Source organism: Dermacentor albipictus, chromosome 1 (genome assembly GCF_038994185.2).
Source record: "Dermacentor albipictus isolate Rhodes 1998 colony chromosome 1, USDA_Dalb.pri_finalv2, whole genome shotgun sequence".
In the NCBI taxonomy this organism is placed as follows: Eukaryota; Metazoa; Arthropoda; class Arachnida; order Ixodida; family Ixodidae; genus Dermacentor; species Dermacentor albipictus.
The window spans coordinates 5797516-5812168 of record NC_091821.1 but is presented as its reverse complement, the minus strand read 5'-3'; the positions used below and the strand labels follow the sequence as shown (position 1 = coordinate 5812168).

At 40.9% G+C, this 14653-nt stretch overlaps 1 long non-coding RNA gene across 1 annotated transcript; it reads left to right on the top strand.

Moving 5' to 3' along the window:
• The first annotated feature begins 5805 nt into the window (after positions 1-5805).
• Positions 5806-14583, top strand: LOC135919105 (uncharacterized). The gene is made up of 3 exons (XR_010569884.2): positions 5806-6087; positions 13314-13440; positions 14363-14583. It is a non-coding gene; the product is annotated as an uncharacterized lncRNA (long non-coding RNA).
• The last annotated feature ends 70 nt before the right edge of the window (positions 14584-14653 follow it).

The following is a 14653-nucleotide window of genomic DNA, read 5'->3' as shown; positions in this document are numbered from 1 at the left end:
AGAAGCAGGTCCTGTTCTTGAGCTGAAACATACACAGCCATGCTTACATAGGAAACAACTTTCAGGAGGCCAATTATTGACACGCATTGCAGATAGTACTATGGATCAAGCATGAAGCTGACCACAACGCCCTCGAACTCTTCCCAACATACATATATTTTCTAGCATCCTGGGCCAACCTTCTGGCCATGCTTTGAAGCTGCTGTCAGGTTTCGAACCAAGCCCAATCTTTCTGGCTTTGTTGTCCTCCTCGTCGTACCATCTCCCCCCTCATTTATGTTTGTCTTATTGAGATAGATATTATGTGATGATTTTTCATTTGTGTGTAGTTTGGGCAAAATCAATTTCGAATAAAACAAGCCACCCAGCTATTTTTATGGCCTAATTGTTTTTGCGCTCATTGATCATGGAGACCTACCTGCACGGCTGCATGTATATGGCAACTAAGTTCTCGTCAGATGTTATGTGAATATTTAATTAATAAACTTCATTTACATTTCTGCGCAGCACAGACCCATTGCGGCTGCAACTATACTGAGCTGCATGGCTGTTCGCAGCATCATTACGGAATGAAATCTGCCAGTCTTTATTTAATAAACCGTCAACTATACTATTACTATACTACTACTATACTACTATACTATACTATTACTAAAATAGAAATACTATTTTGTATATTCTAAATTTAAGTACTTTATGGCTTGCACTGTCGTGTTCTTATAACTTTGGCAGTCCTAAAAATCTCAACAGACCATCTAACTATGTGGAGTGATTTTTTAGCCATTACATATTCATTGCGTTTGCCTGTTTTCCACATGGCTACCAATAATCAGTAGATATCATGTCGGTTATTTATATTTGGAATTGGCGACTTTCCAAAAACCTCATAGTACCCCCCTCCCCCCCCCCAAAAAAAATCCATCGCATACATGCAATAAAAGTTTAATGCACCCATGGAAGGGGAAGTAAATCGTAAAGATTTAAGTTAGAAGCTGAGAGTAAGATGGTATTTCGACGTGAACAGCAGACTACAACAAATAAAGCAGTGGCACAAAACAAAGCGAATGAAAAAAGTATTGTTCAGCCAATAAAAACATTTCACTGTTGCTGCAAGGTGAGAAGAGGGAAGCAGCCCTGCACTCACCCCAGCAACTACAGGCTTGACCGAAGGGTCCAAGGCATCTCGAACATAATGTCCACACTTGGCCAAAGAAGCGGGAACCATATCGAGAAGCTTGTGTTCTGGCCACAGAAGCGGGAGCTCACAGGCCTTGTGTTAGAATTCTGTAGCCTGGTGAAGTTACAAACCGTACTCTTGTAGCGATGTGTTGGCCAGGTTTTGACTGGTTGCCCTGGTCCAGTGAAGTCTTGACTGCATGTCTTCAGCACAATCCATGGGGCAACCTTCCTATGTGGCTTTCATCCATGTTCCAGCTATTCCCTTCATTTTTGTCACCCGGGGCTTCGTGGTCCGCAGTGATTAGTCCCTTACTTAATATGTACAGATAGGTCCTTTAATTTTCCTGTTTTCTTGCCTTGAATGCCCTCATACCTATTGCAAACAGAAAAGGAAGATAGCACCACTCTTCTATCATGATCGTTCACATTAGAGTTCCATTAAAGGAGCAAGCTCAGGGTATCCATGGCATCTGTCTCGATTCTTTACATTTTGTGCCATAATACCCAGGACTCGTACTGTGGCTGCAGGCGTCATCTGTAAGTTTGGGAGGTGGGAGCACCTTCTGCTTGCTTCAGCTCCTGTCTGACCTTGCCCTTCAGCACAACAGTCTAAAGTTCACAAAGCCAGGATGCCCCCGGAGGTGAATGACACAACCTGTCAGCCCAGCCCTTGGAGCAGCCAATGACCTGCCTATCGATGCGAAGGACAACTGCAATGACAACTGCAAAGCTTGCAAGGCTGGGACGATAAATTTCTTCAGTGACATCCATCTTGAAGGCCTAGTCTTTGAAGTGAATGGCGCATAGAGTACAGACTTATCTTGCCATCACAACGATGACTGCTCCAAAGCTCACAAGGCTGGGATAGCAAGTCTCATCGGAAGGCTGATCGTGCAGGCCTAGCCCTTGAAACCACCAGCTGTGTGTCTGCCAATAATCTGATCCTTCATCGTGATGGGCTCTCCAAGGTCTGCAAGGCTGGAACGCTGAGGTCATCCCATCTGAAATTTGGAAGCTTTGCCCTTCAAGCGTCCAGTACCACCATGGCAGTATTAAAGATGGGAGGAACTGCAAGGATCACTAGTGTTTACTAACAATTATGTAGCATCCTTGTCTGTGCACTCACAAGTGCCCTAGGGACCTAAAAGACTGAAATATGGGACATTGAGTGGCTGAGAATTATGGGAATATTCTTGCACACTGACATAAAAGAAAAGTAATAGAATACTTACATCTATGTCACAAATAGTTGTTAAGTTCAACTTAGTTTGCTTTCAACGAGAGTGACGTAGAGGCTTGTGAATACTTTGAATTGGACATCTGCTGCAGTAAAGTAAAGCTCGAGGTCCGATTGACCAAATTAGACAAAAAAGCGCGTTACACATCCACCAAGCCAACAGGGATTTTAATAAGCAGGCCATAGAGCTGGGTTTGTTCACATGACTAGAGGATGCCCATTGATAAAGCTAAGTAACTCGGTCTAAAGAATGCTGCAAGAATTTAACACTACTTTAGTAGCGATATTCTCACAGCAAACAGATGCGTTGCAGAAGCAACAGTCATAGCTCCAGAAGCACAGAAACTCGGAGGCGAATCTGAATTTGTGCCACAAAAGCCATTCTGTTCTCTGTCAGCAGGTCTGCTATGCTGTGTCGGTCAATGGCTGCTGTGTCTGCCCTGAAGACGGCGACAGCTTACCTTTAACTGGGACTGATAGCCCATCTAGCACCACTGCTAAAGTAATGTTAAACATTTATCCTAAAGACAAAAACGCAAAACAAAGCAAGAGGGAGGGGGGGATGAAGCTTGCAGAAAAACGAGACAAGGATTCTTTGAGATAAGGTGTGGCAGTCATGATCAGAACCAGAACGATAAGTCAAAGGAGAGTTTTTGCACTTTCGTGTGTGATCAAACGGACAGGCATCATACTGAAGGCGTCAGGAGGAGCACAAGGATGAAGCAAAGGCACTTGGCAGCTTGGAAAGACAGTCACGCAATTGAATGCAGAAAAATTGCGGGAAACAACTCAAGCACCCGAATGCAAGAAAAGAGTGAAAATAATACGTTGTGTTAAAGAAAAAGGATTTCCTTTTGAACACAATATTAATATAACACTGCCCCACTGTACGATACATCAAACATTATACACAGCTTCAAAATTGCATAACTGTGCAAACTCAGCCTGAAATAGATGGAATAGAATTTGTTCCTTGTGAGCAAATCGGGATTGTCGCTTGCATAAGCTGAATGTGTGCAGTTTTTGTTTAGCAGAAAGGTTATTAATTAGTCAAACTTCTATAGTGGTGAACAAAATAGGAGTTCAGCAATGGGAAAGAAAAGAACATTAACATTTGTGTGCAGTAGTGTGAGAGTTAACGTGGGCAGAAGTGCAATGTGTAAATAGGGTCTATTTTGGGCAGATATACCGAGATATAAATTGCACTGGTATTGTACTGAATCAAGTTATCTTGACATGAAGCAATAGCCTGCCCTTTAATTTGCATAGATTTTGCCATACAGTCTTGCATGGCGGTTAGACTACTGCATACTTTGGCAAAGCCAAATAGCTGTCATGCTAAATGTCATGTATAAGGCAGCCATGTATTTCTCACGACCTACTGAACTACAGTCCTGCACAGATCTCCCTCCTCCAGCACGCCTGGTCTAGTTCGCCCCTTTTGCCGCTAGGGAAAGAACGTACGAGCAGAGTGGCGCTAGTCATAACCTGTTTGCTGTCGTCTGCTTCTGCGATCTGTTCAGCGCTTGTCTTGCCATTTCGGCAGGCACAAGGCTCTTGTATTGGCGGTAAATGAATAAATTCACAAATATACATAAGAAAACATATTTGCGAATGCTTTGCGTTTGAATAGTGAAACTACAAGAGGAGGAGTGGTGCAAGAAATGTAAACAACGAGCATAGGTGGCAGCTGCAATGCTAGATCGACGGCATAAATTTCCCTTTCCTAGCCTCCATAAGAGACTGGAAAAATTGTTTTAAAAGAATCATAGGATTATCTAGCTTCTTTTAGTTGATTACAAACAACCATCAGACAGCCTAATGTCGTAGATGACATTAGGATTTACTGCTGTGTGCCGTAGTGAAAGGAAGATGATCTGGTAAAAGTATAGTAAAAGTATTCATGAGTAAGCTTCCTCCGCCCGATATGTGCAATAGGTTGATCAATTCTGTTTCAAGGAAAGGTACGTGAGCATATCTTGTTTTTAATGTCGTTGGATGTCTAGCTCAGTAGAAAGCTTGCAAAAATGATCCCAGTGCTTTAAAGCGTGCTGCACTGCAGGCCTTAAAAATCGTGTCGCGGAACTCTTTTCAAACTGTAAAGCTAGGTTTCCTGCGTGGTAAGGCGACAGCATAACGGTGGTGCTTAAGATACGTACGCAGTGAAGCTGTGTGTGTAATTCACCTTTTGAACTCACGACGCATTCATGGACAACTTTTAAGAGTTATTAAAATGAGTGGTAATCGTTCTGTCGTCGAACATTACGATGGCTGTTTCTAAAGAGCGCAGAAGCGAATTTTACAACGTGTACAATGAAACTGTTGTGTACTTTACGAACTCTATACACAATGTGATTTATAATAATCTGCTTGAAAAAGGCAATAGGAGCGGCTATTTAACGCTATTTTAGAGAGCAGCGGACTACACGCTCCGACATTCTTTAGGTTCGGGGAGTCAACTTTTGGAGCCAAGTTACCGATCAAAGCCTTGTGACATCTCTGTCACTGTGTTAGCAAAAATCATCAACTAGAGAAGCAGTTCGTCGCAACACCACAGCTGCCGTACTACTTACAACGCCGCACAACCGCCCACCGCGTAGCAGACGAACAGGTTATAAAAGCGCCACCTACGGCAGTCGGTTCAACGAAAGTGGGCGCAAGCTGCTCCCATAGAAGCCGGATATCTGTGCAGGTCTGGAGTTCCAGTAGGTCGTGGTATTTCTATCCACGAGAAGGCATATCTGTATGTTATGACTGTGCGCAAGTTTATTGTTGACAGATACCGTATGTTGTGCATAACATAAAGTATGTCCTTGCATTCATAATGGACGGCAATATTTTTCAATTCTACCCTGCCCCCTCACTCTAGGTCTTTGTCCAGAGAAGGAATGCCCACTGCTTGAGTGCCCGTGACACAGTCGATGCTGCTTCAAGCTTCAACAATTGTTGTGTCAGTTACAGCTATGCAAGCCAATATTTGCACCAAAAAGATGTTACTTAGCTCCTTCAGGTTTTTTAAATAAAGTACTTTACCAACAAAACTATGCCCGGGGGCTGTCCCCCTTCGACTTTTCTTTGTCATTTACAACACATCCTAAGACCATAAATGCTTATTCAAAGCACCCAATACACTTTAGGCCGAACATTGTCTGCAAAGTTCCATTTGAAGAGGTACTGACATGATATCTTCAATTATTCCTTTTTTTCTCTCATTAAATTAAGGCTTTAGAGCTCTAAAAATATAATAACAAGCCTTGGAGTGGCGTGATTTAGTATAATAGCTTTCCTGGAGCCGGTTTCAGTTTTGTTTTCTGGGAGGATACTATGTAGTGACATCACAACACAGTATGTGGTCATGTGAGAAAAGGACATTGCAATGTTTTGACACTCTCTTGAGGCCTCCGGCTAGCTCAGTCGACTTGTGCACTGCAAATTTTGAAGGTCAATGTAGCAGCACATTAGACGACTGAATGAGCTAGAGCGAGTGTCATAACATCGTAATGTCTTGCTCCCACATGACCATATACTGTGTCGTGACATCAAGGCATAGTATCCTCCTGGAAAACAAAAGTGGCTGTAAAGAAGCTACTATATTGAATTATTTACGGTGTTTTGAGGCTTCACCCCTCAAACGCTGTCTGTCGTCTTCTCTCCGCCACTCTTCAGCACTGGTAAATTCAATTATAAACGTGCACTAACCAGCTCAGTTAAGCACACTCGTGCAGTATGTACTACCAAGCGCTTTTTTATCCCCTTCCATGTCGCACTGTTACCCTGATGGAGGCGAAATGAAAAGGAACCCATGTATTGTGCATTTGGCGCATATTAAGGAAACCCAGATGGTCATAATTAATGCGGAATCCCCCACTACGGTGTGCCTCGTAATCATATCATGGTTTTGGCATGTAAAACCCCATAATTCATTTCATTCTGATGAGAAGTGGCTAATGTATAATTAAAACCTCAGTTGACAACGTGTTTTACCTGCTCAGAAAGAATAACTTTGCTTCTTCTTGTGCTGTCCCATGGATTATGCATTGCCTTCGATCAAAAGCCTGACAGCATTGAGACAGATCTTGGCTTGTCCATGGCAATGCTAGAGAATGCGAAATACTGTTTATGAGCTGAGCTTGTTTTTGGCCGTTTTTAGCAAAAATCCACGGACGAACCTAGCTCGTCGAAGGCACGGAAAATGTTAAACATACCACTATGTGTAAAAGTATTTCATTTCAGAATCAAGTAGGGGAACACAAGCTGCACACCTGGCAAGTATTGCTTGTACAATTGACGGAAAGCTAAGTCTACCAATCTTGCTAGAAAGCACGCCTGAAATGATGCACGTCAGCAACTAGACAGCAAGGACAAAAGTCTAAGAATGCAAGGCATGCGGTGAAAGATGTTGGGTAGGTTTTGCAAAGAAACTGCGGGTAAATTATTAGGCTACTATGAAAATGCCTTTGGCAGACCAGTTCTTTTTAATAAGCTTGATGACACAAATTTGCATTGCTTAGACAAAGGAATACTGTTAAGAGCTTGGGGTCATATGGCTTTCAGTAAAAGGCAATAATGAAGAACAAGTCTTAGCACAGCCACCTACATGCTCTTTTTGTTTGGACAATGATTTAAAGCAAGGGGCCCGGCCCGGGTGGGGGGCTCAGAAGCAGATTAAGAATGATGTATGTAGGACATGCCCACACATCATTAACAATGGCAGATGAGATAGGTGATATTTCTGGCTCCTCTTCCAGACATTAAAATATGAACCAGATTCTCTCTACAATGACTGCTTTATCATTAGGTTTATAATATTACCCTTTTTTATACACCTAAACTTATAAAAAGGAGCTGCAGACAGGCTTCACACAAATCAGGTAGCAATGTCTTTTGACAAATTGGCTTAATAGCATCAGCATTAGGCATATACTTCCACAATCCTGTTCATTAAGTACTACTTGGAACATATATGCAGAGGAAAGGTCACTTATATTGATATTAATTAGAGCTGCATGAATCTCGGAACTTTCAAGCCACCAGAGGGGCTCCATGCTGTAACGTCTTCCTAGTTGTATTAGTATGTATGGAATACAGGTTTAGTCAGATAAGTACACTAAAGGCAAAACATTTTTCTTAGTGACCATGGTTCTTTCTTTTGTGTTTCTTTTTCAACTTGGAAGGAGAGAAATGAGTGCAAGATGATGGTTGTCAGTACATTTAGATTGCCACAACAGAGTGATTAATAAAAATGGAGTTGCCGTGAACCCGTTAAACGCATATCCAATATGTAAAGAAGGGAACCTTAGCAGAGCTGCACAACCATTAGTCAAATCAGTTCAAGTGCATATACTAGTTAAAAAAACAAGCTTAAAATATAATGTACCAAATATTAATTTAGCCATCATGTATACCACTCATAGGTGCTAGCGTGGCTGAGTTAGTGATCAGAAATGATCCTACAAAAAAAACCATTGTTGTAGAAAAAACAAAATCCATGTTCCTGCTAGGGTTTGAGTTCATGACTTAATTTATAAGCCAGGTGTTCCATACATGACATGGCAGCAGTTTCATTCTTTTCTTTCTAATGTAGACAGAATCCAATAATTGTAACCCAGTGTACTTGACCACATTTGAATGTTTCAACAATTCAAATGCTGAACTCTTAAGAGTACTAAAAGTGAAATATTTTTATGTGGGTATCAGTCAATACAGTCATCCTTAGTCCACTATAACTGCTGTTGTCTTAAATATTAAATGGTGGGCAATATTGGGAGATGTTGAACAAGTAAGTACCATCGGAAGATAAATAATTTTTGTACACCACAGGCCTTAGAACAGTTACCCATCGACAAAAAGCTAATAAAATTGACATTGTGCTTAAGAAGCCCGAGTATGTGAAAGTGAGCAAAGGCTTTGGATGTTTAAGAGCTGTCCATCAAGAAAGATGTGTTTTCAGGTAACACTATATCATAGTAAATACAAAGGGCAAGTGGAACAGTAGGAGCTCCAGATTATATTTGGTCATGGCCAGGACATAACGTGAAATGATTATGAGACTTTCAGCTGTCCACAGAGTTGACAGTGCAAGCCTTACCTTAATTAGGTTTCCCTAAAAGGCTGCCACAGTAGGTTGACGCCTACTTGTATGTAATGGTTCATTTGAAGTTTTGTGGGTTGTTTTCGTCACTCCACTTGGAAGAACTCTTAGCACACCCCTTTTACTATTGCAAACTAATCCTTGCCTTCAAAGCCTTCCACTTCCCCTTTCCACAGCCTTCACTTTACTCTTACGCACCTGATATCCTCCTCGACCCTTGCGAGCAATGAGCTATGTGGAAATCAGTTTTTAATAAGGCAAGTCCCTTTGTCCAAACATTGACTCCAGGCAGAAGATTCTTTTGTTCAGTGACTGTCAGTCATTTAACTTATTGTGTGGTGATCTACTTTCTCTACCTTGCACAATAAGGTGTAATTTAAAACCACCATTAATTTCTGGCAAAGTGGTACTTTAGTTGGCCAGGCCATTGCCTGACCAAGTGTGCTGACCAACTAGCTATCCCTAGTTAAGTACAAGGGCATCTCAGTCATTCAAGTGAGTATGGGAAAGAACATTTCAACAATAACTTTGGTTTGTTCTCACATAAGAATAAGTTATTCTGAGAGGGCTGCCTTTGTGGAATCGCTGGATCAAAAAAGCACACATGCATGAATCACATGCATGCATACTTTCATATGAAAAGCTGACATTTCTATTGCGTCATTCTTTCACGCTACAAGTAAATGATATATTTCATTAATGTGGAAAGCTGGGCTAGTTGCTGATTAATAATCATACCTTGCAGCTAGTGTCATAAATTCTTAGGTGTCTTCGCCTTGTCCTTGTCAGTGCACTGCTTCACCTCCAAGATATGATAATCTATTTCATGTTTTGCAAAGGCTAACTATGAAGCTTTCGATGACAGTAGATACAGAACTATCAACTGACAACTCTGACTACCTAAAAGATAGACCATCAGAACACCAACATGATTGGGTAAAAAGGAAGCAGAGCAGTTCCTGACTGCCACCTTTGTTTCCTATACTAGCGAACGTGCCACAAATATCGGACACGTAAATTGGGCAGCCACAACACAACGGCTCCTGAATTTCACAGGTGCAAACACCTCGCCAAAAATTCTAATGTGTAGTGCGGAAAGACATTTTTATAGTGTATTCTGTATGTATTGGTAGTGCGCTATCAAAGAACTGCGGCGCAAAAAAATCGTGAAGCTATATTTATACATCCTTCACTGCAACCAAGAACGTTATACCAGAAAGGAGTTCCTGCCGTTTACACATATAACCGAAGACAAATTCAAAACCATGCATGTTTAGAGTGTTCAAAAAACAGAGCTATCTTAATAAATTTACAAGTACCGCATCGTTAGCCTGCACAACGCCTTGTATTGCATTGGAAATAAGAAAGGAAAAAATGTAAATACAACACATAAAAATGTGTTGTCCCAGTTTCTAAGTACTAACACATACAGCTTTAATGGACGACTGCAAACAGCAGACAGAATGAATCACTGATTGGTAGCGCACACCAAAAGACATGTAGTATGAGCTGAATGAGTACTGATTTGCAGGAACTGTGAGATCACTGTGACCATTGTGAATATGGACAGCAGTTCATGGCGAGAACCACTAATTTGTTAGTCACTGTGCAACGAGTAAAGAATATGTACTTCTGACATGCAGCTTCTTTGCAGTACAACGTAATAATGAACCTCACTGACAAAAAACTAGAAAGTTGGAAACATCTCACTCGCACGAAGACATTAAAACTACGAAACTCAAGCTAAACAGCTATTGGCTTAATTTTGTGGATGGTTTATTGTACCAGTGCAGTCGGATATGTATGGTACACGTCGAATACATTTTCACTGCAGCAAAAATTTTATGCGATGAAGCCGATAGATTTTGGTGTAAAAGCTAGTTCGTCGCAGCCACTGCAACTGCTGAGAACATATCGTAAAAACTTGATTTGCACACACACACACACACACACACACACACACACACACACACACACACACACACACACACACACACACACACGTGTGTGTGTGTGTGTGCAAATCAAGTTTTTACGATATGTTCTCAGCAGTTGCAGTGGCTGCGATGAACTATATATATATGTGCTGGCTACCTGCGAGGCTGGCTGCCTATATATATATATATATATATATATATATATATACATATATATATATATATATATATATATATATATATATATATATATATACATATATATATATATATATATATATATATATATATATATATATATATATATATATATATATATATATATATATACTGGCTACCTGCGAGACACTGAACATTGCGAAAACATGATGAAGCGCAATGTGTTTACCGGAGTTTAAAATTTTTACGATAGCGCTTCACTGCATAATACTTAATGCTTCTGTAAAGCCCATTTGCAGACAACAATTATGCATTTGCAGCGAATAGCTGGGTTTATTAGTTGGCTTTATTGTTGTTCGCGAGCGGTTGTGTAAAGAGGGCGCAAACAGAGAGGAATCCTGAGGGCAAAAAAACGGTTGAAAACACCACACCAGAAACACCTCTGAATGCATGTCGGTACACATATAAGATGGTTCTGTGCTCATACTGTGACCGGAGACGACGTGTACGCACGTGTGTAATTAGGGACTCTTATAGTCCCCGTGAGAGCCCCTTTCAATCTCAGTATGCTTCACAGCAATGCATTTAGTTTGTATAACTCACCACATAACTTGTCTGTATTGTGGTGAAGATAAAGCAAAAAAACAACCATTAAGAAACACATACAAGACCTTTGCCCACGTGTGTGTGTGTGTGTGTGTGTGTGTGTGTGTATATATATATATATATATATATATATATATATATATATATATATATATTAGCACATATGCTCCTCTGCACTGCATTTTGTACAATGTAGCCCACAAGATGTCTATGTTGCGGTCAAGTTTGCCCCCTGTGGGTTGTATTTTGTCCCCAAACAATAATCGTCATTTATCTTGCCCACATTTCCTTTCTTTAATGCTGCGAGGCCGGTACTTCCTAGTCACGAACGGCTTGTGCGTAATCAGCTTGACACAGCAGTCTCAACAGTAAAGTATCGAGCACCGAGTTTTCAAGAGAGGAAATATGCAAGTAAGGCAGATATGACGATTATCGCTGTAGGACAAGACAAGCCCTAAAGGATGTAAACTTTTTATAGAGTGTACTGTGGACTGTCAGTGGCTGTGAAATCTTCAACGTCTAGCTCTTCTCTCTCTTTCGAGATAAAATTTAGTTGCATCTAGAGAAGCCCCAGCCCCAGGCTTGGAAAACTATTCTCCATGTTAGACGGCAAGGGACTAAAGAAGGGAAGTGAGCAAAAAAAGAAAAAAAGCACACTGACTTACACTTACATCCGTGCGAAATGCACTATCGCAAAAGTGATTTTCTCATTGCCTTTGTGGAGCACAGCTCACATATATTTTTGGTTGCACCACAAATCGTGTATTGTGTGGCTACTGAATTCCTAAAGACAGCCCTCACTGTTACAAAGCCTCTGCAAATATAAATCAATGGTCCCTGTCCTAGTTAACACAACAGGCGGGTACATGTATGGCATATGCTAGACAAATAATTCTAAATGAATCCCTCTTGAGCACATGGCCGTTAACGAGACCTTTAGCATTTTGAAATGCAAGTTTAGCTCTGAAGTGGTTAAATTGGTGATACAGCCATGGTACGTCTCGAGGTAGCATTTTCTTGAATCTGCTGTGTGTAAAACACACTCACGATTGTTGACAGTTGAATTGTTACAATTGCAATCAGCAGAGAGACCTAATCTCGGCCTACATAGCTATACATACTAAAGGGCTCAGAGCACATATTCAACATTCCACCATCTTGCTTGAGTACCATCTCGTTTGCTTGAAAGTGGTGAGCTCTCAGGCTACATTTTCAAGAACCATTGTTACTCACTAGCCTCCACTTTCAAAGATGTTTGCACGTGCTGCAACATCACCATTTCCCCTTCGGGGTGAGAGAAAGCTCTATTAGAACTGTTTATGACATCTGGGCCTTCTTTGTAACCCCTGGTAATTAGAGGCATACTTGATCAAGTGCCTTTACAAATTCACTGTCCTTCGTTATTAAATGTGACCGCTGTAACTGCAAAAAGACCATTGAACACCTCCCCTGTCAGTCTTTGATATCCAATGTCAGCCCTTTTAGAGTTTACCCACACAACTGGATAGTCGACCTTTCACAGAGGCTAGAATCCTGGGTGCTTGGCCATATTAATGAAGAAAGCTATGCATACATGCTCTTATGACTTTCTAAAATAAACGAATCTGAAAAGATACTTATAGACACCATCTGTCTTTTGTGCGAGTGAACTGTCTCGACTTGCCTCCTTTTTTTCTTTTAAACCCTCATACCCTCACCCCCATGCAGGGATAGCCAACTGGATGTACGTCTGGTTAACTTACCCGGCCTTCCTTGTTCCTTTCTTTCTCTCTCAGATGTAAACCCCATGCAGAAAAACCAAAAACCACACAATATCTAGTCAGCCATACCTGTTGAAACTAAGATGCGACATGCTTAAACAATTTCAGACATGTAAATGCACCTAAAATACCAGTACAAAAGAAAGGACAACACACATGTAGCACATGCACTACTGATTCTTGTGCTTTCTTTTAATTGTCCTTGTATCTTATATACATTTACAAACCTGCAATGCTGAACCAACTCGCCCAACTACCTACATTGCTTAAACCAATTCAATTAATATTTTGGTTAATGTATACCCAAGAATTCGTGCGGTGACTGGCAGATTCTTCTCTTGCAGAACTTCATCCGACCAAACACCAGAGAAAAGAGTGATGCTGATACAGACACACAAGTTTTTTTGGCAGTGGAATATGTTAACCGGACAAACTGCTGCAAGCGTTGCATAGCAACATGCATTGAAGCTGGTGAGCAAGTTGAAGTGCATGATCTGCAAATTTTCTGCCAATAATTTGCATTGTCAGACATCTGTGACGAAGGTGCAGAAAGGATTGCTGGCATCTGGACCAGGTTCTTGCTAAGTTCGTAGCAACTGCTATTACACTGGAGGACAAAATAAAGCAACCACTGGGCCACATGAAGCAGTATTCTCGCTTGTTGCTTAATCCAGCAAGGACAGAAAAAGAGTGGAGAATGCTGCCTTCCAAGCTTAATTACAAGCAATGCAAAAGCAACCTTGGAAATCGAATCAACTGCATAATTCTGGGCAGAAATGGGAGAAGTAAAAAGATAGGATGACATGCAAGAGTACAGAAATATCTGTACATTGGCCCAGCACATATTAATTTTATATTATTGCTGCAGCTGAAGGAAGCTATGCTTAAAAAAAAGAGCAGCAGCTGGGCTTGGAGTTTAAAAACTGCATGCCATAATCACAATAATATCAGCTTTTGCCATGACTGGCAGGAGCTATGTCAACGTGTACAAGCATCAATGACCAGCAAATTAAAGTCCACCAAACAGGAAGTGGACTAAACGAGACATTTGCTTGAGCTTTGGCAAGTGTTATCACCTGGCATTTCTACTTTCATGGCCTCATCAATAAAGTAATACGCATAAGTAATACAATATTGCTTTTGCTGTAATGGACTTTTTATTGTGTATTTGCTTATGTTAGTATATGTTTTTTTGATGTAGTTTTATAGGTGCAACAAAGCACAAAATTTTTTGTTATAGTTTGTATTGAAAGATTTCAATAATGGGGTTGTTACTCTTACATGTTTTTATGCCAACCCAGTAGCCCAAGTTGTATATTAGCTTGTGCCACTAGATGTGTGGATGTGTTATGTTTGTGATGCCATCGTGTTCGCTGCGTTGTCGTCATTCCAGCTTTGTCATGCGACTCTCACGCTACCTGCGTTGGAACCAGATGGCTCACATGAAAAGATTCAGGTGTCTCAGCAGCAGCACACCCACCCGTTGTTGGTCACCTCCATTTGAAATTCAAAAGGAAGTTTCACACGAGTGTTCATTTCGAATCACCGATAGCAATACCTCACCTTGGCATAGCCAACTACCTGTAAAATACTTCACATAACATCAATTTTCACATTGCGTGGGATTTATGCAAGTTTATCTCATAGTTTTCATGTAGAGCCTTTTGGACCTTTATGTGGGGGA